The 23,763-nt window shown below is 42.8% G+C and overlaps 1 protein-coding gene across 3 annotated transcripts in view; it reads right to left on the bottom strand.

Annotated features, from left to right (window-relative positions):
• Positions 1-20,544, bottom strand: part of SIPA1L1 (signal induced proliferation associated 1 like 1) — a 358,565-nt gene extending 338,021 nt beyond the window's left edge. The window contains exons 1-2 of one of the 3 annotated variants that reach the window (XM_046647143.1): positions 20,470-20,512; positions 19,789-19,848 (exon numbers count right to left, since the gene is read on the bottom strand). The gene's annotated coding sequence lies outside the window, so the exon portion shown is untranslated. Of the gene's footprint in view, positions 1-19,435; positions 19,709-19,788 lie in introns of those variants that run through there. The other 2 variants (XM_046647145.1, XM_046647144.1) reach the window with 2 other exon arrangements.
• Positions 20,545-23,763: the final 3,219 nt, after the last annotated feature.

Raw genomic sequence — 23,763 nt, 5'->3', positions numbered from 1 at the left:
ATGACAACTTCACAGCAGAACCCATGCTGCAAGATGAGAAAGAAAGAAGCTCACCAGAAAATAAATTTCTCACGTTTCCCGTCTTGCCTTCGGTTGGGAAGCAAAGTGAAGGTGTTCTTACTAGAAAAAAATTCTGTGGTCATTACAAACTCTGTGAAGATGTATGTTTATTTCACCACAGCGGTAAACATTTACATTTCTTCTAGCTATTTGTACTAGAAATATTTGCCACCCCAGGCCTTGAACGTCTCTGGCAGGTGTGGGCCCAATGTGAGGGTGTTTCCCACATCTCACTAAGTTCAGTTGGCCAGAGAGAACATTCAACGATAGCCATTACCTTGACTCCACTGGAAGGGAGAAAATGAAATACATTATCCAAGAATTTTCCCTCAGAGTCTGAGATTCCTGCTCTTCTTCACCTCCTAAAAGTTCACTCATCTACCACCTAATTTTTCTCAGTGAAGCCAGCAATAGGAGGAGGTGAGAGAAATTAAAAGAAAAGACGTCACTCCTGTGTAAACCATGCCTGAGTCCCCTGGAAAAATGCAAACAGATGGGAGTCTGAAAAAGAGACAAGCCACTTAACCTTTCTAAGCTCTAGTTTCGTAGTCTGTTAAATGCTGACAATATCTATTTCACAGGAATTCCACGAGAATAAAATGAGATGGTACAAGTAAAGAACCTATTATAGAACTAAGTCATTGGTGGAGTTCTGTGAAAGATACTTATGACCATTACTAACTGAGCACTGTGGAGGTCACCTTAACAGGCCAAAGTCCTATGGCAGATACAGGAAAAGAAAGCACCAGATGAGACACATCCCAGTTCTGAAAAATCCAGATCATCACTTAAGATATAAAAACAGTCCCCGAATCTCCACTGTGGCACGACAAGGATGAATGATAAACTACATACCACGCTTAAAAATTCTCCCAGCAAGACTAGCCTTCCACTGGAGAAATGGGTGGAGAGCTTCCATCATCAGCGTGGCATAGTATTTAAAACAAATTACAAGCTTAACTAACAGGGTGATGGTCATAGCTACATTATTATATGCAGACAGCCTTCCTGGCATTCCCAACAATAAAATAAATTCTATGCACACAGTCAAAACACGCCTGCAACTACTCTAGTCCTAGTGGATGACTGCACTAGACAACTCTTCAACTTGGTGGCTGCTGCAATATATGTTAATATAAGAAGAAATTCTATAACAGGAACTCAACACCCTGGCTCCCACTCAGAGTCCTAAAGTCTATGTTGCAGGCTTGTTATAAAGATAAGCAATAATGTGACGCAAAGTGCCTGGCACACTGGGTACTCAATAAATAGTAGCCAATGTTAATTTTATTACTAGGAAGCAACACAGTCAAAAGTTGAATCTGTAATGAAGCAACTGCAGATACAGTGGCTCACTTTCAACGAAGAAATTAAGATGTATGAAAACAACTGAATAAAGAATACAGTAACAAGCCTTACATCAAGGAGCAAACCAGCAGACAGCAGCTTAATCCGTTTATCACCCAAGAATGAATGCCAATGTGCCCATTCCTCCAGGGCAAATAAGCGTACAAAATGAGAAATGGTCCCTATCCTCAAAGCATCTACATCTACCTAAGAAGAAATCACATGGTTTCACCCATCTGTCTGCATTCCCTCCTTCAGTCTAGGTCCTACGAAGGCAAAACCCACAACTTCACATTGCTGCGCAACGCAGGCAACTCAATAAAAGTTTGCTAAACAAATGAGACATTCACGGGATCTCAGGACTAAAAGTGTTATCTGACTCAAAAGTTTCTAAGCAGGCTTCACAGACTGCTCAACCTGAACTTTCCAAAAACTGAGAATCTGTGTACTTAAGACACTCCCCAGGTGATTCTGCTACTCCATGGAGACTGAGAACCACTAATCTCATTGCACTCCCATGAACTGTCTGAATGGCCTTTACAATGACCCCGTCCAGAATGATCCAGTCCATGCATGAGATGGAGAATGCAGCCTGTCATATCTACATGCAGCTCCACTAGAAAAGTCCTTCCTGATGCTCATCCCCGTATCTGTGTTTACTCATTGTTCTAGCCTGTGGGGTCTGAGAAGGCAAGGGTAATCTCCCCTCCTTTCATACGACAGACTTTCAACTCTTGTGACAAGGGGTGACGTCCCTTCTCAGTCTTCTCCAGGTTAAACATCCTTGATGAACTATGCACTAATTATTTAATGCTAAGCTCTTTAAGCATACAACACAGTACAGTAGCATTTCGGAGAAAGGAGAATTCAAGGTGCGTTAGAGTAACCAGAAAGACGTCAATGAAGAAGGTGGGCCCTGAAGGATGAGAAAGATACAGATAAAACTAGAGTTCAGGGGCTGGTATTGCATCAGAGGGGAAAAGGGAGACAAGATAATGGTAAGCAGCGTGACATACAGGGAAGGGGATAAGACAGATAAAGCTATGGGTGAGGAACTTAGATTTCACATCCATTCTGAATTGAATAGAACTAAAATCAGTAAGGAACAAAGGCTCAAAGGAAGTCAGAATAGTTGGGAAGAGAAGAGAGAAGAGGCCCAGCATATGAATACAAAGACACAGTCCTGGAGAGGCCAAAGAAATCAGATAAACAGGAAAGAAGAAACCCCAGAGAAAGGTCCTAAAAGCAAGTAAGACAGTGTGAGTTTGATGTGGGCCAGTACCGGAGCCACTTCAGTTCCTCCAGGGTGGAACGTGTACTAAGTGGTCCATCAGAAAGAATCATCAGAGAGGATGGCCTGGAGGCTGGGGCAGCAGGAACCAAGGTGGCCAGAGAGGAGACTGCTCCAGCCACCTAGATAAAAAGGTCAAGGGTCTGTTCTAAGATAATGGCAATAAAACTAAGAGGAAAAGCTGAAAACAAGAATTAATTCAAAAGGGATAAAAATGGCAGGACTTGGTCCCAGACCAGACCAGAGGCAGAAGAAAGGGAAGACTCAGAGATCCTTCTAAGAGGTATCTGAAAACCTCACAGAAGAAGCAGGCAATGCTCAGGCCAGGAGGGGTCAGACAAGTGTCAATCACGTGCTCTGAGTACATCTGTGCATTGGTACCAGGGTGGCTTTTTTGTTCATGAAAACTTCCAAGTTCACTCCCTGCTCCACAAACACACACAGCAACTGGCAGTTTTGCTGTTTTCTCTGGTCCCGGCACAGGCTGTGGTTTCTGGATCAGCAGACAGGGAATATCTGGTTTTGAACCCAAAATCTGTAACATCACCACCAAAGTTCAAGTGCTTTGACAGAGCTAGGTGTAAGAAGCCAGTCACAAAAGACCACATACTGTATGATCCCGTTTGTATGAACCATCCAGAAGAGGCAAATCTATAGTAGAAAGTAGATTAGCAGTGGCCCAGGGCTGGGGGCAGGGAGGTGGGGTGGAGTTGGGGAGAAAGGGGGAAGGATGCCGATGGGGTTGGAGTTTCTTTTTGGGGTGATGAAGATGTTCTAAAATTGTTTATGGAGATGGTTACACAACTCTATGAATGTACTAAAAACTACTGACTTGTACACTTCAAATGGGAGAATTGTATAGTAACAATTATGACTCAATAAAGATGTTATACAAAAAAAGAAAACCTTAGGAGTGTATAAATAGGCACTGTGACTTCAGAAACTTAGAGAATATCCTCCTGATACAAATGATTATTAGACTCAATTCAAATAAAAAGCCATTAGACGATTTCGAAAATCCCGAAGGATTTAAGTCTAAGTAAGCTGTATTCCTTCTAGGAGGAAAAAAATTAATCAAGGAAAAAACAGAGATTCAAATATATAGACCCCTTTCAAATTATTTCTTACAATTGATCTAAACGTTCTAATAGGTACTTCAAAAGGAAAGACAAAGGCTTGGGGTTTTTTCAGACAATCATGTCAAGTGATATTATACTGGATACTTATAGTTCACTTTCTTAAAGGCTGAAATACAATAATGTATAGTAAGCCAATTTAGCGAAAAGCAAAAGATTATGTAACTTAACAATTACTGAGCAGATGGGTAAACTTATCTTATAAATTTGAGGACCGGACAAAAACTCTAACATAGAGAGATGTCCTCTTGCTTGAAAAGATACCAGAGAACTACCCAAATAATTTCTGCCTCCACAACATCCACTGAAAAACATCATTCCTGTTCCCCGATGACTTCCCTCATCATTAAAGCCATTATGGCTCTTTCCAGTGAACACCTAGAAGACTTACTTAGAGTTCCCAACTGTCAGTTATTCATCAACATGAGTCACTCACTACATGTGTCAGGCCCTTAAAGGGTGCCTTTACCTTCTCTTTCTAAATCACCAGAGAACCTGCAATGGGCACACAGGGCCGATGCCCAATGGAAATCTTGTGGACGGATGATGAAAGCAGGAGGGCAGTGAAGAAACAGCAGTGGTGTTTCTGTTCAAAATGTCTTATGGAACTGGAGAACCAAGAACCACCACCAGATCTTGTGACTGAAGATGTTCCTAAACCAACATCCAACTGTTGAGAAGGTGTCAATTATCAGCAAATACCGTATTTCAAGGATACAACTATTTACTACTATCTCTACAGAAAGTTAAATTCAAAATACCATTGATTTGGGGCCGGCCCAGTGGTGCAGCAGTTAAGCGCACACGTTCCGCTTCGGCGGCCCAGGGTTCACTGGTTCGGATCCCAGGTTCAGACATGGCACCACTTGGCAAGCCATGCTGTGGTAGGCGTTCCACATATAAAGTAGAGGAAGATGAGCACGGATGTCAGCTCAGCGCTAGTCTTCCTCAGCGAAAAGAGGAGGATTGGCAGCAGTTAGCTCAGGGCTAATCTTCCTCAAAAAAAAAAAGTACCATTGATTGAAATATAAGACTGATGCTTTCAACATTTTTACTTGGATCTTAAATTTTAATTCAGTGGGTTCAAATATATATTTAACATACTACACCTGCCTATAAGAAAATTTTAAGCAATCAAAAAACCTAGGAAAATACAAATACGTATTCTGAATCAAGAAACATGAAGAGTGGTTTCCCTAATAAATTTGATCTATTAGATACTATTTCTTAACTGATTCAAGTTACGGAAAGCCTAAAATAATAAAGACTTTGACAAAGGAAACAGCCGTTTTTTTCTACTACAATATCCTCCCACCTAAATAAAATTACCTTGGCCTGAAGCTATGTTTATTAAGGGGCAAGTCTGGCGCCAAATGGCAATGTAGTACCCCAGTGGCTCCAGACAAAATGAAGCTCTTTGACACCCTGGAGGGAACCAAAATACCAAGCTCTCCCAGAAGCTGCCCAGGAATTGCAGAAAGGATCAAAGAGAAAGCTTTTCCACCTATTCAGAGAGAAAACCAGCCTCTGGAGGACAAATGCCAACTTTCCGCAATACGTTCTGGCCTATGAGTTAAGAAGTTCAAAAGAGACCACAAAGTATTTAAGATGATAACCAGTCTACTTTCCAGAAATAATACCACTGCTACAGGACATAACTTTAGAACCTTTACCTTTTTTTTTTTTTCATTTGATCTCAAGAATTCTGAGACGGGTAAATATTTTCCCCATTTCACAGATGAGAAATTTGAAACTCATGAAGACTAAGAGATCGGCCTAGCTGCCAACCTGACTTCTCCACTTGCATGTCAACTAGCATCTCATCCCCAACCTGTACAAATCAGCTCTTAATTCCCCACCCAAACCTGCTTCTCCAGTCTTCCCCATTTCAATAAATGGCACCTCCATTATTCCAGTTGCTCAGGCCAAAAACCTTGGTGTTATCCTTGACTCCAAGGACACTTCTTTCACTCCATGTCATCTCACTCTTCAGTGAATCATGGTAGCTCCACTTGAGACATGTCCAGAATCCAGCCACTTATCACCACTGCTGCTATCACCACATCTCACCTAGATTATTGCTAGAACCCCGTAATACCTCCTTGTTTCCACCTTTGCCCTATTATTCATTCTATTCTCTACAAAACAGAGTTTTGTCCTTTAAAAATATGTCAGATCGAAACCCTTTGTACAAAACCCTCTGGTGGCTTCCCATCCACTCAGAGTTGTTCACGGCTATATATCCAAGATGAGAACAGTATCTGCCATCTAGAAGGTGCTCAGTGAATACTGCTGATTAGTAAACGAAAGAAAAACGGCCAAAGTCACAGAGCGAGGACTACACAAATCTTCCCCTATTCTTTGATAAGGAGACCAGATTTACAACAGCCAAAAATCCACAGGAGAGAAAATTCTTCAATTTTATTTTGCATAACTAAATTTTATATCACACAATCAATACTATGTTGAATTTCTAACAACAAATTAAAATGAAAATGCCATTTTATAAAGCCATGAAATCTCACACTAGCTTATATGAACATCACACATTTGGCAGCATGGGTAATTACTAGCTTAATTATCACCGCACTGGCACTCAGATCTTCAGTGTGACTCTTCTGCATTCAGTGATATGATGTCACAGTATCTCAAGACTACCGCACGTGGGGCTGGCCCCGTGGGCAAGTGGTTAAGTTCGTGTGCTCTGCTTTGGCAGCCCAGGGTTTCGCTGGTTCGGATCCTGGGTGCGGACATGGCACCGCTCGTCAGGCACATTGAGGTGGCATTCCACATGCCACAACTAGAAGGACCTACAACTAAAAAATATATAACTATATACTGGGGGAATTCGGGGAGAAAAAAAGCAGAAAAAAAAAAGACTACCGCAGGCATAAAGGACAAAGGCTCTAAGAGATTCGGAACCAAGTACCTAGAAGAAGGGGTGATAGGCATTTCTGAATCTCCCACACTGGCAGTACACCAACCATCTGAAAGAGGAATTAAGTTTCTAAATGTTACATGTAACAGTAGAAAGGTTAGATTCAGAATTGTCTCCTGCCAAAATTACAAGGAAAGACTCTCAGAGTTGAGTTAAAATGTTGACTGTTTTCAGATCAGAGTGAGACTAATGCTAACATTATCCATCATTACAGAATTTTCTCACTAAAATGTTTTAGAGTTAAAAACAAAAACTCTAAATTTCTCTATTCAGTTCTTTCAAAAAACACTTCTACTGGGGCTGGCCCGGTGGCCGAGTGGTTAAGTCTGTGCGCTCCGCTGCAGGCGGCCCAGTGTTTCGTTGGTTCGAATCCTGGGCACGGACATGGCACTGCTCATCAAACCACGCTGAGGCAGCGTCCCACATGCTACAACTAGAAGGACCCACAACGAAGAATATACAACTATGTACTTGGGGGCCTTGGGGAGAAAAAGGAAAAAATAAAATCTTTAAAAAAAAAAAAAAAAAACCACTTCTACTATCTCCCAAAAGCCCTAAATCAGCGCCAGCCCCGTGGCGCAGCAGTTAAGTTCACACATTCTGCTTCTCGGTGGCCCGGGGTTCACCAGTTCGGATCCCAGGTGCGCACATGGCACCACTTGGCAAAGCCATGCTGTGGCAGGCATCCCACATATAAAGCAGAGGAAGATGGGCATGGATGTTAGCTCAGGGCCAGTCTTCCTCAGCAAAAAGAGGAGGATTGGCAGTAGTTAGCTCAGGGCTAATCTTCCTCAAAAAAAAAAAAAAAAAAAAGCCCTACATCTCTTTAAGTCACAATAATAAATGCACAGAATTTTAATAGTTGGCCTTAAAGGAAACTTAATTCAACCCTCAACTTCCTTCCTTTTACAAGTGAAAAGATTACTTGGTAGATAATAAGTGAATGAAGAAGATTTGTTAAATGAACAATCAAATGAATAAAGAAATGAATGAAGATCTAAAAAGGGTGCCTGACTCTTTTAGGATCTGACAATTAATGGAAAAATTCAGGATTAGCCAAAATTAGCTTTCTAGATTCTCCTGGAGCCGGCATGGAAGTAGAGGAAACTGAGATTTGAGCCAAACTTGGCTTTCTAGAGTCTCCTGGAGTGTGCATGGAAGTGGAGGAAACCAAGATTTGAAAACCTGATCTGGGTCCTCAGGAAGACCTTAACCAAAATTCATTAAAGCCAGTTTTCTTTAGCTCTTAGAAAAGTGCTTGATAATATAAATTTTGCCAAGACCCATCTCTTTGGAAACCAAAAGGCAGAACTGTCCAGTGTTTCTTTTTTCCTCTATACAAAGAATATTTAATATAGCACTATTTTCATAATAAACAACTACAGTTGTTTTGCATCAGAAGTAAAACAGGCCTTTGACTAAAGAAAAATCCAACTAGATAAGGGGAATAGAACCTGAAAAGAACCACATCAATTGCGAGCAGAGCTTCAGCCACAGGAAAGCAGGAGCCAGTGAAGCAGCCACCAGCCCCTGGCATACAGTGGGAGTCAATAAATACTCATGGGATAGAAGAGTAAGTTACTCCCTAGAGATTCACCCACACAGGCATGAATTTATTTGGTTACTATTTAAACAAATCTTTACTACAGTCCTACTATATGCAAGCATACTACATTTTGCTCCATAGAAATTCTACCAAATAGCCCTTCAAGTAATACAGCCAACCACAGTTATCCCCACAGTTTTAAGAAGGTGAGAAAGCATGTCTTAAGTAGCCTAAATCACTTACCAAAGCAGCCACTTAATTTGCTCTTCTGGCTCCAATCTCTCGCCTTCAATTCATCCTACACAACCCAGCCAGGTTAATTTTCTGTTCTTTGCACATCCTAGACAATGAAACAGCACTGTGGCTAAGTATTCCAGCTCTGTATGTGACTCACTGCTATTCAACGAGCACATATGGAAAATCAGAAACTACTGAATTGAAATAGCAAAGGCAATACAGTGTCAAGGAAAAAATAGCACGCAAGAATTCTTACAATAACTGATACCACTGAAAATCTTGAGATTACTACTAGAGGCTTTCATTAAACAACTCCCTTGAGCACTGTGGTACAACTGACCCAGATGGTTTTGGGTATTTATACCCACTGGGGTACACATACAATCTTCACGATCAATTCAGGGTCCACTGGCTTTCCCAAGCCTCTGGACTCAGTATCTGTGACAGCGCTTTACAAACCAGGAAGTGCTAGACACACAGCTCTGACTAAACTAGTTGCCAATCAATAGCCTTGCATACATTCTGCCATTTAAATCACCTTACCTCCTTTAAGTGCGACTAATCCCCTCAAAAAAATGAAAAAATTTTAAATTGTTTTCCCTATTGTCAATTTCCCTATTACTTCTCTGTTACTCAACACCTCGAATCTATAGCATAAATTAAAAGTAAGTGCAATTCACACTTCCTAATTTCAAAATATATTACAAAGCTAACGTAACCAAAACAGTGTAGTACTGGAATAAAGACAAACAGACTAACGGAACAGAACAGAGCACTCAGATATAAGGCCTCACACATATGGTCAACTGATCTTCAACAAAGGTGCCAAGACCACTCTGTAGGAAAAGGACAGTCTTCAGCAAATGGTGCTGAGAAAACTGGATGTCCACATGTGAAAGAATGAAGTTAGACCCTTATCTTATGCCATATACAAAAACTAACTCAAAACAGATTAAAGACCTAACATAAGAACTAGAACTATAAAACTTCTAGAAGAAAACGTAGGGGGAAATCCTCATGACACTGGATTTGGCAATGATTTCTTGGATATGATGCCAAAAGCACAGGCAACAAAAGCAAAAATAGACAAATGGGGAGCCGGCCTAGTGGCATGGTGGTTGAGTTCGTGCACTCTGCTTCAGCAGCCTGGGGTTCACAGGTTCGGATCTAGGCACAGACCCACACACCGTTTCATCAAGCCATGCTGTGGCAGCATCCCACATACAAAATAGAGGAAGACTGACACACATGTTAGCTCAGGGACAATAGTCCTCAAGCAAAAAAAAGAGGAAGACTGGCAACAGATGTTAGCTCTGAGCCAATCTTCCCTACCAAAAAAAAAAAAGACAAATGGGACTACATCAAATTTAAAAACGTTTGTGCATCAACAGTGAAAAATTAACCTACAGAACAGGAGAAAATATTTGTAAATCATATATCTGATGAAGTTAATATCCAGAATATATAAAGAACTCCTACAACTCAACAACAAAAAATCAAATAACGTGATTGAAAAATGGGCAAAAGACTTAAATAGACAATTTTCCAAAGATGATATACAAATGGCCAACAGGTATATGAAATATACACAACATCACTCATCATCAGAGAAATACAAATCAAAACCATAAAATATAACCTCACACACATTAGGATGGCTATCAAAAAAACAGAAAGAAGCGTTTACAAGGATGTGGAGAAATTGTAAACTTTGTGCATGCTGGTAGGAATGTAAAACCACTATGGTTTTACAACCTCTATGAAAAATAATATGGAGATTATTCAAAAAATTAAAAAGAGAACTACCATATGATCCAGCAATCCGACTTCTGGGTATATATCCAAAAGCAAAGTTTCAAAGATATATTTGTATACCCATGTTTACAGCAGGATTATTCACATTAGCCAAGAGGTGGAAGTAACCCGAATGTCCACCAATGGATGCATGGATAAACAAAATGTGGAATATATATACAATGGAATATTATTCAGCCTTAAAAGAGAAGGAAATCCTGTCACATGCCAACATGTATGAACCTTGAGGACATTATGCTAAGTGAAATAAGCCAGTCATGAAAAGACAAATACAGGCATACCTTGAAGATACGGAGGGTTCAGTTCCAGACCATCGCAATAAAGTGAGTATCCCAGTACAGTGACTCACCCAAATTTTCTGGTTTCCCAGTGCACATAAAAGTTATGTTTACACTATACTGTAATTGATGAAGCGTGCAATAGCATTATGTCTAAAAAGTAACGTACATACCTTAATTTAAAAATACTTCACTGCTAAAAAATGCTAACCATCATCTGAGCCATCAGTGAGTCGTAATCTTTTTGCTGGTGGAGGGTCTTCCCTTGGTGTTGACGGCTGCTGACTGATCACAGTGGTGACTGCTGAAGGCTGGGATGACTGTGGCAAGTTCTTAAAATAAGACAACAAACAAGTCTGCCTTGGTTGACTCTCCTTCATGAATGATTTCTCTGCAGCATGTGATGCTCTTTGACAGCACGTTACCCACAACAGAACTTCTTTCAAAACTGGAGTCAATCCTCTCAAACCCTGGACGCTGCTTTATCAACTAAGTTTATGTCATATTCTAAATCCTTTGTTGTCATTTCAATAATCTTCACGGCCTCTTCACCAGCAGTAGATTCCACCTCAAGAAACCTGTGTTTGCTCATCCGTAAGATGTTTAGGTTCATTTGTTTAAGTTTTATCATGAGGTTGCAGTCATGCAGTCACAGCTTCAGGCCTCACTTCCAATTCTAGTCCTCTTGCTATTTCCACCACATCTGCATTAACTTCCTCCACTGAAGTCTTGAACCCCTCAAAATCACTCATGAGGGTTGGAATCGACTTCTTCCAAACTCCTGTTAATGTTGCTATTTTGACCTCTTCCCATGAACCATGAATGTTCTCAACGGCATCTAGAACAGTGAATCCTTTCAAAAGGTTTACAACTGACTTCGCTCAGATCTATCAGAGGAACCACTATCCATGGCAGCCACAGCCTTATGAAACATATTTCTTAAATAATAAGACTGGAAAGTCAAAATTAGTCCTTGATCCGTGGGCTGCAGAATGGATGTTGTGTTAGCAATCAGGAAAACAACATCAATCTCACTGGACGTCTCCATCAGAGCTCTTGAGTGATCAGGCGCATTGTCAGTGAGCAGTAATATTTTGAAAGGAATCTTTTTTTCTGAGCAGTAGGTCTCAAGAGCAGGCTTAAAATATTCAGTAAACCATGCTGTAAGAGCACAGGCAGAGTAGATTCAGCATAATTCTTAAGGACCCTAGGATTTTTGGAATGGCAAATGAGCAGTGGCTTCAACTTAAAGTCACCAGCTGCATTAGCTGCTAACAAGAGAGTCAGCCTGTCCTTTGAAGCTTTGAAGCCAGGCATGGACTTCTCCTCTCTAGCTATGAAAGTCCTACATGGCATCTTCTTCCAATACAAAGCTGTTTCGTCTACCCTGAAAACCTGTTGTTTAGTGTAGCCATCCTCCTTAATGATCTTAGCTAGATCTTCTGGAGAACTTGCTGCAGCTTCCACACCAGCATCTGCTGCTTCACCTGCACTTTTATGTCATGGATACAGCTTCTTTCCTTAAGCCTCATGAGCCAACTCTGCTGGCTTCAAACTTTTCTTCTGCAGCGTCCTCACCTCTCTCAGCCTTCACAGAATTGAAGAGAGTGAGGGCCTTGCTCTGGATTAGGCTTTGGCTTAAGGGAATGTTGTGGCTGGTTTGATCTTCTATCCAGACTGCTAAGACTTACTCCACATCAGCAATAAGGCTGTTTCACTTTCTCATCATTTGTGTGTTCACTGGAGTAGCACTTTCAATTTCCTTCAAGAACTTTCCCTTTGCGTTCACAACTTGACTAACGATAGAATCGTAACATCAAAGATCACTGATCACCATAACAAACATAATAATAATGAAAAAGTTTGAAATATTGCAACAATTAACAAAATATAACACAGAGACAGGAAGTGAACAAACACTGTTGGAAAACTAGTGAGCTAGATGGGCTCAACGCAGGACCGCCTCCAACCTTCAATCTGTAAAGAGTGCAGTATCTGTGAAGCCCAATAAAACCAGTTACACCTGTACCGAACGACTCCACTTATACGAAGTATCTAAAGCAGTGAAATTCACAGAAACAGAAAGTAGAATGGGGGTAGCCAGGGATAGGGGGAGGGGGGAAAGGGGAGTTATTTAATGTGTATAGTTTCAGATTTGCAAGATGAAGAAGTTCTAGAAATCTGATTCACAACAATGTGAATATACTTAACACTACGGAACTGAACACTTAAAAATGGTTAAGATGGTAAATTTTATGTTTTTTACCACAATAAAAAAATTAAGTGCTAACATACAATTCCAAATTGAATTTACATGTTCTACCCCGACTGCAGGAATCTAAGCAGGCTGACCCTTTTAGCTGTTGGCAGTCATTTCTAGATTTTTTCCAAGTTGTCTTTTTTAATCAATAGGACTGTACATAGGATCAGAGCCTCTCCTTTCACCCATCCAAAATGAAGTTTCCGTAACCCCCAGTCAGCTGCTGTCTGGTTTAAACCCACTACTTGTCTGCCTCACTGCCAAGGATAGATCCAGAAACGATATAAAAGCCATTCAGTTCTCAACTGGGTGGGGGAGAAGCATAACAGAATCACCTACTGAGTTTCCTCAAATCCCCCTGATATCGATCATGCTCCCCCAGAGAAAAGCCCAGAGTTCTGCCATCTTCTATGCTCTCCACCAAAGCACTCAACTGCTCCTCCAAACACACATCCTAACAAAACCGCCGAAAACCCCTATTTTAAAACACTACCTTGAAAATGGCCTTAAGAACAATCCCACCAAATGCAATTATTAGGCTGAGGTTCTTGAACTTTTAATAAGCCTTTTCTGTGAATCCTATAACTCTCCATAACCTATCATTTATCGGCCGAAACATTATATTTTGTTATGCAATTACTATTCCTCATTTCCCATTACAAAAGATCAGCACGAAGATCCTAATTAAGAAAATTAAGTAACACTGAGACTCTTCGAAGAATTACAGGCATTTCCCAAACTGGAAAAGAGACAAGGGTTAAGAACCACATTCTGTGTCAGCCGGGGCAAGCCTTCCCAACAGCTTTCCTAAGGGCCCACTCTGAGCCAGGAGTCTAAACCCCATTCATCCCCACCCCAAACACGATACACACAGAGCTCACTCTCTTTGCACACGAAACACCAGCTCCTGAGAAGTCAGATGCTGGCAAAACATATTGGCAGAACCTTCTGAGGTCTTCATTGGAGCAGCCAGAAGAATAACCCAGTGAGAGGGAGCAGTTAAATCAACTACACTTAACATCATTTCAAGAGTAAGAACACGTGTTTTGGAGGTCTTCAAAAGAAAAGCAGTATGGTTCCAACAAGTCACAAACTTACACTTCTTGCAAAGATATGGGAAAATACTGCTTACCAGTTTTTCCCTAGGTACACACAGGTGAAGGAAGCAGTAAAAGTTAGTCAAATAGGTGAAAATTTTAGAAGCTTCCATTAATTTATGATCATCTATCTCATAGGCATCTTCTTATAAGTACTCTCTCTTCTTGAAGGCGTGAGACACCGTAGTTCGCTTATCAGTTGCTTCTCTGAGCTCATCAAGAACTGAAAAGAAACTTGAAAAACCAAAGAGTCAATCAATTCTGGGAACTAAGACTGTTAAAGGAAATGCGAGGTGCTCACAGTGTATCAAACTAGAACAGCTATCTAGGCAAATAATTTAGAACATGAAAAAAATGAATTACAGAAAGACAGGAGAGGAGCCAAAGGAAAAGATACCAATCATAGTCAAGGCTTGATTATAGGAACACGATCACTCAGCACCAAGCCCTCTGCTTTGTATTTCTCGACAGCTTTCTTCTGAGTACCTCAGAACCCACTCTAAAAGGAAGCAAGACGCAGAACCACAAAAACTAATCAATGACTATAGCTGTAGCTCTGGTAAAAGGCTTTGTGGAAACAGAAAAGAGGAATAACCCAAGTTAACGCTCATGTCTGCGAAATTCATTTAACCTGGACCTGCTCTGGAGGAGGAGGGGGAAGGAAGCCAGTGGCTGCCGAGGCTGGATGCCTGTCTGCTCCAGTTGCCTCTGAGTGACCCCTGTGTTTGTGCAAACCAGCAGCCCTCCCACTCCAAGCCAGGTTCTCCAGCAAGCATGCATTCTCCTCCTGCCTCTCCTGCGCTGAAAAACGGGAAATCTAACATTATGTAATTGCCCGTTTCCCACAATTTAAAGTTAGGCATACTACAGTCCTAATTAGAGGGAGAACTTGGTGCAACAGGACAAGTAACAAATTAGAAATCTACAGGCTGAAAATCCTCATCCCAGACCTCTGGAGGGAAAGGGACCAGCTTCGCCTGACTCTCTGGCACACCCATCAAGGCACTGCTATTTATGAAGCTCCAACAAAGACTAAAGAAACCCGTGACATTCCTCCGTGTCATTTTGGTGTCATCTCTCTAGATCTTCAAGAAAACACTCACTTTCTCTTCCAACAGGGATTACCTTACTCTCCCCAGGCCAGAATAAAGAAAATAAGAGGTGGACTGTCACAGCTTCCTCTACTCTCAAAATACAGACCCCAATGGACTGACTTGCCCCCATGGTCACAAACCACATCAAACTCATGTTATTTCATCTGTCCTTCAAGTCGTCTGTGTTTAAGAAGTCCAAAGCAGAGGGAATCATTCCCAGGTTGCTATGACTCACTGCACAGCTCATCAGAAGCCCACCAAAAAAAAATAAACAAGCTATCATCTAGAATTATTAATTCATATATAACTTTTGGAAAACAAAGTGCCACCTAAGTGCGTGGCTGCATTTTCCTTTTTCTTTCCTCAGGTAGGCACAGAAAAAAATGAAAAGCAAACATCCAATGAGGCCAATTTATTTCCCACACCAAAAAAGGAGAAGTGCAGTAGCTAGAAGGCTGGATTGTCACTCTCAAGTGACAATGGAACACCCGTATTTTAACTAGCACCGTATATGGAACAAGACACGAACTTTTGTGTGAGCACTAAAAGAACAACATAAGGCTTAACCCTTCCCGGAAAAGGGAGAGCCCCTCACCTCAAGGGCGGTCACCCAAACGACAGGGATGTTTCTTCTCTCCTGGCTCAGATTACACAGTGGAAGGCAGGATGGTGCGATACAAATCAGTCATTTTCAACAGGAAGCTCCTTCCACCTGACCCTTCCCCCCCACTCCCCCTGTTCCTGGTCACCCTTACATGTAGCTGTGGGAGAAGGTCTAAAACTTGCCACTATCCCAGAAATAAACAAGCTACAACTACTTTCTTTTAAAAATGGAAAATGAGCTTAAGAAGGGAAGAAAATGGTAAACCACAACAAATTAAGCTTGGCTTCTCTAAGGAACGTTCAAGTATATTACGCTCTGAGTTAATAAAGATTCCTTAAAAAAAAAAAAAAGCATACAGGCACTACCATGTACATACTTTAACTCATAATTTCTTTTTCTATAACTTTGTAATTTGAGTAACTCTAAAGTTAGTCACGAAACACTACATCAATGCTGTTTTCATAGCTTTTCAATCTTAATGGAAATTTTGTTTGTTTCCATAAGTTTTGCTGCTTCTCATTTTAGACATTTAATAAATGCTGAACGCACAAGGGTTGGGGGAGCAAACAGATTTTAACACACAGATTCTAAAGTAGAAAAAAATCCAGGAAACAAAGGAATATAGTTAAGTCTCAAAACCTGCCTTCCAGTCACCACCTGATCACTAACTAGTTCTTCTAAAACCTTCCTCAAATCACTTCGACTTTCTGGGCTTCAGTTTCCTCATCTGTCAAATGAGGAGGAAGATGGGCCAAATGATTTATGCTCCAAATAACCTTCTAGCTCCAACAGTCTATGAATCAGTTCATCGGAAAGTAAGAAAATGCAACTTCAAATAAGATGATATGCTTTGCAAAGTACTTCCATACATTTATTCTCATTAACTTTTGCAGCAAAGCTGGGAAGCAAGTATCGTGCCCATCTCTGCAGAAAAAGACAGTTTTTCAGAAAGAGGTTCAATTATTTTTTAAGACCCTATAGTGGAAAACTTGAAACCCAGACACTCTGAAGGCAGATACTAGGCTCCATTATTTTATTTTTATTTTTTTTAAAGATTTTATTTTTTCCCTTTTTCTCCCCAAGCCCCCCGGTACATAGTTGTATATTCTTAGTTGTAGGTCCTTCGAGCTGTGGCAGGTGGGACGCTGCCTCAGCGTGGTTTGATGAGCAGTGCCATGTCTGCGCCCAGGATTCGAACCAACAAAACACTGGGCCGCCTGCAGCGGAGCGTGCGAACTCAACCACTCGGCCTCGGAGCCAGCCCCTAGGCTCCATTATTTTAAAAATTAACTTAAATAAGTTGACAATAAAAAATAACTGATTGTCTGCTACACAGAACCTTTATGGGGGCATCAGGGTATCAGGACACCAAACCAGGAAAGGTCACTACAAATGGCCCCAGTGGACTGTCAGGTCCATGTGACCAGGAACACACTTTCACTCACCACTGGAATCACAGAACCCAAAAGCACGCCTCCCACACAGAGGCACTCAATAAAGGCCGTCTGACCACCACAAATTTCAAAAGGTTACAAATATAGTGATGCTATAGAGGAAAAAATTTTTCTGAGTTTGAGACATGAACTTCCGTGATTTGAGTCAAAAGAAAGAAAGAAGCATGCTATATCAGAGCTCGAGCCCTCCGTTATGGGAATGAGTCTATTTGTGTTCCTCAGAGAAAGTCCAGCTTGGTCAGTGAACCAAAAGGCTCAAATCTGAGATGTCACTTGAAAATCTTCAGGATATTCGTCCTTCATGTGTGCACTGATGTGGACCAATAGAAATGACCACACGACTAGGAGGACTGATAGGAAACACAACTTTGCCCTAAAGTGAAAAGATTCAAGGATTCTTTACTCCTATACTGTTCTACCTCTCCTCACGCTCCTGCCTCACAGCTCAGAGACAGAAAAACAACTATTTACTGAAAAATTCAAACTGCAAATACACATCTCAACTCATACTCAACCAAGACTCCTCCAAAGTCTACAAAACCCCAATTTCCAAGCAATCTTCAATCTATGGCTTCAAGAAAGTTACTAGAAGGTGTTTTTAAAAAGTTGTTAAAAAAAAAAATCAAGGAGGGGGAGGAGAGGAGGGCTGTAAATTACACATATAATCAAAGCAAAAGCAAAGTAAATACGAAAGGCAGGAAACAGTGAAAGGAAAGAGTTAAAAGAAACTTAATACGAAATTTCAATGAGATGCTTTGAAATTCTTTCAAGGCTCAAGTCAACCCAGCCCTGGAATCCTACGATGAAGTCACAACTAACACAACTAACCCTGCCTGACTTCAGACACAGAAAGTTCACTGCACCAGAATTGCAATCTCCAACTCCTGCAGCAACCAGGCACTACAGAGAAGCTAAGAGCAACACCTACTGTCTGTCTTGAGCCACTCGCCGAACTCGTTCTCTCAGTCAGCTGGAGAAGTCTAATGATAGTCAACTTCACGAGTCCTTTACTTAAGCATAATGAGATAAGAAAATAAGTTGTCAGCCACATAAAACCATTCATTCCCCCCAAATCTCTTATTCTGCCCCTAACCATTTAGGTGCAAATCCTCACCCAAATCATTTTAAATGCACTGTTAATTGCTAGTATATATGCTTAGTATAAATAATTTATTCCATGGGAAAAATGTTTTCATATTAATATTCTCATTAATAACTGGTATGTCATCTAATAGTTGGACGCATCAGTGACCATAAACTGCTTTCTGTAAACCTTTTATTTGAGCCTACTGCTGTCACCACTGTTCTACATTATTCCCATCAGCTTTTTTTCCCCTTCATCCTGGTAAAGGTGGCTTAATTGCAGCTTTCAGAAAAATGAAAAAGGGCACGGTGAAAGTCGTTAAATCAGGCTTATCCAGAAATTAATACTGTTACTAAACTGGCCGCAGAGAATGATTCTACAGGACTTAAACCTGTCGTTTTCCAAAAGATGAAGTGAGAGAATGTTCGCCCTGGATGATTATTCCATATGAGAAAACAGGAGAAAGTCGACACAGCTCCCACAGAGTACCAGTATAAAAACAATGGCTTTAAGAATCTGAGTCAGAGTTCCAACATGAAAGGTCTGCTTTATAGAGGAAACGCCAACCCCAGTTCATCCAGATAGAGCTGGAACCTGATGAAAGTCGACACCTTCACTCTGAAATTTGCATCGCATCACTGGCTTCCAGTTTAGAAATACTGTCGTTTAGCAGGTAGTAAGAATTTCAGCGAAGGCTGCGTCTAAAGTACTCGTCACGAAAATAAAATCTATAAGGTAAACGCAGTCTAGGAGCCATCAGTGCCCAAACGCTCCCCTTCAAATATGTATACCAACTACCCGATTAAACATCTTCCTTGAAAGTGAGCCATTTCCCTTGTCTCTAGATTTTCCACACAATGAAATTTCAACCTGTCCACCACAATTACTTGTCCGCCTAGAAATGCCGTGGAGTGATAGGGAGCCTCGCATATTTCCTTTAAGGTCAGGAGAGAAGTTGAAAACAGACGGGGCGAAGGAGGAAAAGTTCTTTTTGCAGGACCCTCACGCGTCCCCAGCCCTTTCGAGGTTTACTTGCTCCAAGGAAAACAGGTTAAAGCATCCCAGACTTTCACTCCACTAAGACCCCCAGGAGAGAAACTAACCACCCGCGGCCACCGAGCTGCTCTTCTCCCTCTCCGGAGAGTAAACCACTCGGCCTGTCCCTTCCACCAGCACAGCCTGCAAAGCGCTCACCCAGGTGACTGAAGGGGAAGGGTCGCCCGGTGGAGATGAGAGCGGTGGGGTGGGCGCAGCCACCCCGACGGGAGCGCGGGTCTCCCGGCTTCTCGCACAGGCGCCTGGCCCCGGGTTGTGCAGATTCTGATTCCGAGATGCGTGCGCGAGCGCCAGGCGCTGTGCAGCCTGGACTCACCCCCGCGGGGCTGCGCTATCAGCACGCCACCAAATCGGAAATCAAACTTTGACCGGCCTCCGGGTGTCCTGCTCCGGGCCCTGGACCCAATCCCCGGCCAGAAAGGAAGGGGGGGCTGTCAACAGTCCTGCACCCGTACTCCCCTGCCCGGCCCCGGGGCACGGGGGCCACTTACCGCTGGGCCCGGCCTCCGGGTGCCGCCGCGCGTCCGGGGCGCGTCCGCCGCGCGCTCTCCCTGGGGAGAAAGAGAAACCGTGTAGACGGTCGGCGCGCGCTCCTCGCCGCCTCCTCTGCGGAGAACGGCAGGCAGCGAGGCCGGGCCGGGGCGGGCGCCGAACGCAGGGGGGTCCGGGGAGGCGGGGGCGGAATGTGCCCAACTCCGGAGCCTGGCTCCGAGGGGGACCCGGAATGCAGGCTGGAGAGCTGCCGGCGGGGGCCGCGATCCTGGCAAAGTGGGGGGGCGGAGGTGCCCCCGTCCCCCCGGCATCAACTATTGTCTGGGCGCCCGGGTCTCCGCTCGCGCCGCCTCCGAGGCTCAGCGCCCCCCATTCCGCCCGCCTGCCCCCAGGAGAAAGAGCGGAGGGGGCGGCCGGCGCGGGGAGCGAGCGCGACGCGGCTGCGAGTCCAGGGTCCGGAGGTCGGAGGTGGGCGCGGGGGAAAGGGGAGGTGCGTGCCGAGTGGGGGAGGGGACAGGTAACTGCAGAAGGGGGCGGAAGGCCCGGGAGGACCCGTGGGGGGAGGAAATGGGGAGGGAGCCAGGGAGGCGGGAGAGGATGAAGTGGCTCGGGGGCGGCCTCTGAAGCCCAGACCTGGCCCTCCCCGGGGACCCTCCTCCCGGACTCGGCGCCGCACTGACTTTTTCGCTCACTCGCTCACGCACGCACTGAACTCGCTCACAAAGTTGCCGGCGGTGGCGGCGCCGCACTCGCCCTTCCCTCCCCTCCCCTCCCCGCCCCATTCCTTCCCCTCCTTCCCTCCCTCCCGCCCCAAGTCTCGGGTGAGATCACTGCTGGGCCGCTGAGCGCGGCGCGCAAATCTCGCGAGAGAATCGGCAGCGCAGCCCCGCCGGCGGGGGAAGTGGAAGGACTCGGAGGAAGGTGGGGGACCGTGGAACTCCTAGTTGCTATGACGATGGCAAAGCCCTGGATTCCTGTCTCCTGCAGAGAGCAGAGGCAGCAGACGTGGGTGCAGTTTTCAACCTGCCCCCTCCCTTGCCTGGCCCTCTAATGGTGGGGAAAGCGAGAGCTAGAAGCGTAAGGAGGATTTTTAAACCTGTTCGAGAAGTTAGCTGTAGAAGACCGGCGTCATGATATCTGGCCCAATTTGGCAAATGAGGCTAATTGAGTTTTTTTTTTTTTTTTCAGATGTTCTGGGGCAGATTTCTGCAATAGAAGCCAGCGCAAATCTGTACCAAATTCCTACTGTATATTCAGTTTTTCAACCTTCCCGTCTAAGCTCATCCCCAACCCCCACTCCATACGCTCCCTCTCTCCTCCTCCCCCGCCCCACCTTCCCATCACCACCACCACCACCACCAGACTGGGCTCCTTGAGGATCTGCCTTATTCATTTTCGCATTCTCAGCGCCTCCACAGGCTTGGTACACAGTAGGTATTTACTTAAGGTCTGTTGGGGAAAAAAGTGAACGCAGCAGGCTGTACGTGTCCTCAGCACTTCCCTTTCCCTCTGTAGAGTACTTAGGCTTAGAATATGTTTGTGCTCCACAGTCATGTTTTTTACTCTGTTACTATCCTCCCATTTCTGTTCACACAGAATGTGTCTGTTTTTCAATAGTTATAATCCCTCTTTTCTCCATCTTTGTCTTATAAAAACTCTATAGAGAGGGGGCTTTTAAAAAAAAACCATTAAGCTTTTTCAGACGCCTGCATACCTGCTCCAAAATACTGTTAAGGATCAAGGTGAAATCTTTTCAGCCCCTTCCTTTAACTGTAGAAACTTGTCTTTGGAGGCATTATATAGTTACTGCCTGAATAAAATGGATACCGTGAATACAAGTTAAGCTTAAACTATAGCTTTCAAAATGGAAGAGTAAAAATAGATTCCATGGTATGCGAATTATATCTCAATTTAAAAAGTAGATTCCATCTTATTTACATCAATATGGGAAAATCCTTATTTAATTCACTCCCATAGAACTAGAAACCTAAGAAAGTACTTGAAGACTAGGCAGTTAAGACTTTCTTAGGTCATTTGCAAACTTAAATCCTATGTTATTGAAAGTTTTTGTACTAGAAACCTAAGTGATACAGTGATAAACAGCACTGAACAAAGTCAGGAAACTAGGTTGGAGTTTTTCTGTGTCACTAATAATCGAGTCTTCTTGAGAAGTTATTTAATCTCTCTGATTTTTCATCTGTAAAAGGAGAGTGTATCCCAGATGGTAGGTCATCACAGCTTTAAACTTCTATGGCTCTTAAACCTATAAAAATTTGCAATAAATGACATATTTTCCTCTTACATCAAACAAAAAAGCAAATGAGTGTTTCATTTTATAGTACGTCAGTTTCACAAAGTTTAGCTACATGTTGACAAGTTGATTTTAAAGTTTCTCTTGTCTCAACTATAAAAAACAATAAAATATTGATCATGCTCCAGTAATGTCAAAGGGAACCCATTGTTCATGATTTGTTTTCACACTAACTCAAAACAGATTTTTTGTTATTTAATAAATATGCTAACTCAAACCAAAGACTAAATACATCCACACCCCCACCCAAATAACCATAAAAAGGAAGGGAGGGAAGGCAGGCAGGGAGGAAGGGTGGAAGAGCAGGCCTTAAATTCACACACTGGTAGTTTTAATATCAAATTTTTACAAAGTAACCCAATGAAGCATCACTATCAGTCCTGTTGATCTGTTTTAAGGAACTATCTTTCATAGCATCCCAAGCTATTGTAAATTGGTGGTGGTTCATTTGCTCTGGCTCATCTTTTAACATAGGTTTGCCCTTAAAGGATGGCTGCCAATCTGTATCCACCAACACAGCATGGTTTCAGGGCCTCCTGTTTTATGACTCCCAGATAGCCATTTGATACGTTTGAAATAACTGACCCAAGTGCTAGCCAAACCTATTAACTTTATTCTGTGCTTCTTATGAGGCTCAAGAGATGGGTATTGGCCTCAAATTACACAGATAACTTCCCTAACCTTCAGATATAGTAGAATAGGAGAAATAGGAGAAATTGAGGGAAAGGGGAATACAGAGTTTGCCAAGCACAGATTAGATCTCATCCCCCTTCCTGCCTCTCTTTGGCTCCTCTACCCACCTCTGCCTAACCCCCTCCCCCACCCACACAAAGGATGTGTCACCTTTCCTAGTGATAAGAACAGCTAGTCGTTTACTAGGTCACTCCCTCCCTGCTCACTTCTTAGTTTGTTAGAACACAGTTGGACTGGTTTCCCTCTGGTTGTTCCCTGGTACTCAACAAAACACCCTTACATATGAAATATAGATTGCATTTTGACACAGAGGCCTACCAAGCGGGAAGAACTGATGGATTTTTTTAATGTTATAAACATCGATTGACATTTGCGTGTTTTACAGTTAAAATCTGGTTTATCCAGCCTATTATCATGCTTTCAGAACTTCCTCTTGCTGGCTATACATCTACAGGGTGTTACTAATTAATATTCAGGAAAATGACTCAACTATTAAAAAGGACTCCAGAATCATCCAAGATTAAATTATTTCCAATGATGTTTCAAATTTTAGGGTTTTGTTTTAGCCCTGCGTGGTATAACTCTGCCTGAACACTAGATTTCTCAGAACATCTCATTCTCCCATCTGCATTATAGTACTTATTACATGTTTAAACACCAGCTACTTTATAATCAACATTCCGTGGCAAAGCTACCGTACTTCCTTATTCACACCCCCACTCTTCTAAAGGACTGTTTCACAGCTTCTCCTTCATCAAACCTCTGGCTTATTACTCACAGCTAATGGCCGTGCTTTCTTCACTGGTAAAATAGAAGCAATTGAAAGAGAAGTTAGCACAAACTCCCTCTCCACCACTCTGGGTACCAAACTACCTGCATCTGTCTGCATATACTCTTCTGTCCTCCGGTCACTTATGATGACCCCTCAGTGCTCTCAGCTAAGATTAACCTCTCCACCAGTGCTAGTCTC

The sequence above is a fragment of the Equus quagga genome, chromosome 20 (genome assembly GCF_021613505.1).
Source record: "Equus quagga isolate Etosha38 chromosome 20, UCLA_HA_Equagga_1.0, whole genome shotgun sequence".
NCBI classification, from domain to species: domain Eukaryota; kingdom Metazoa; phylum Chordata; class Mammalia; order Perissodactyla; family Equidae; genus Equus; species Equus quagga.
This window is presented reverse-complemented; position numbering and strand designations above follow the sequence as displayed.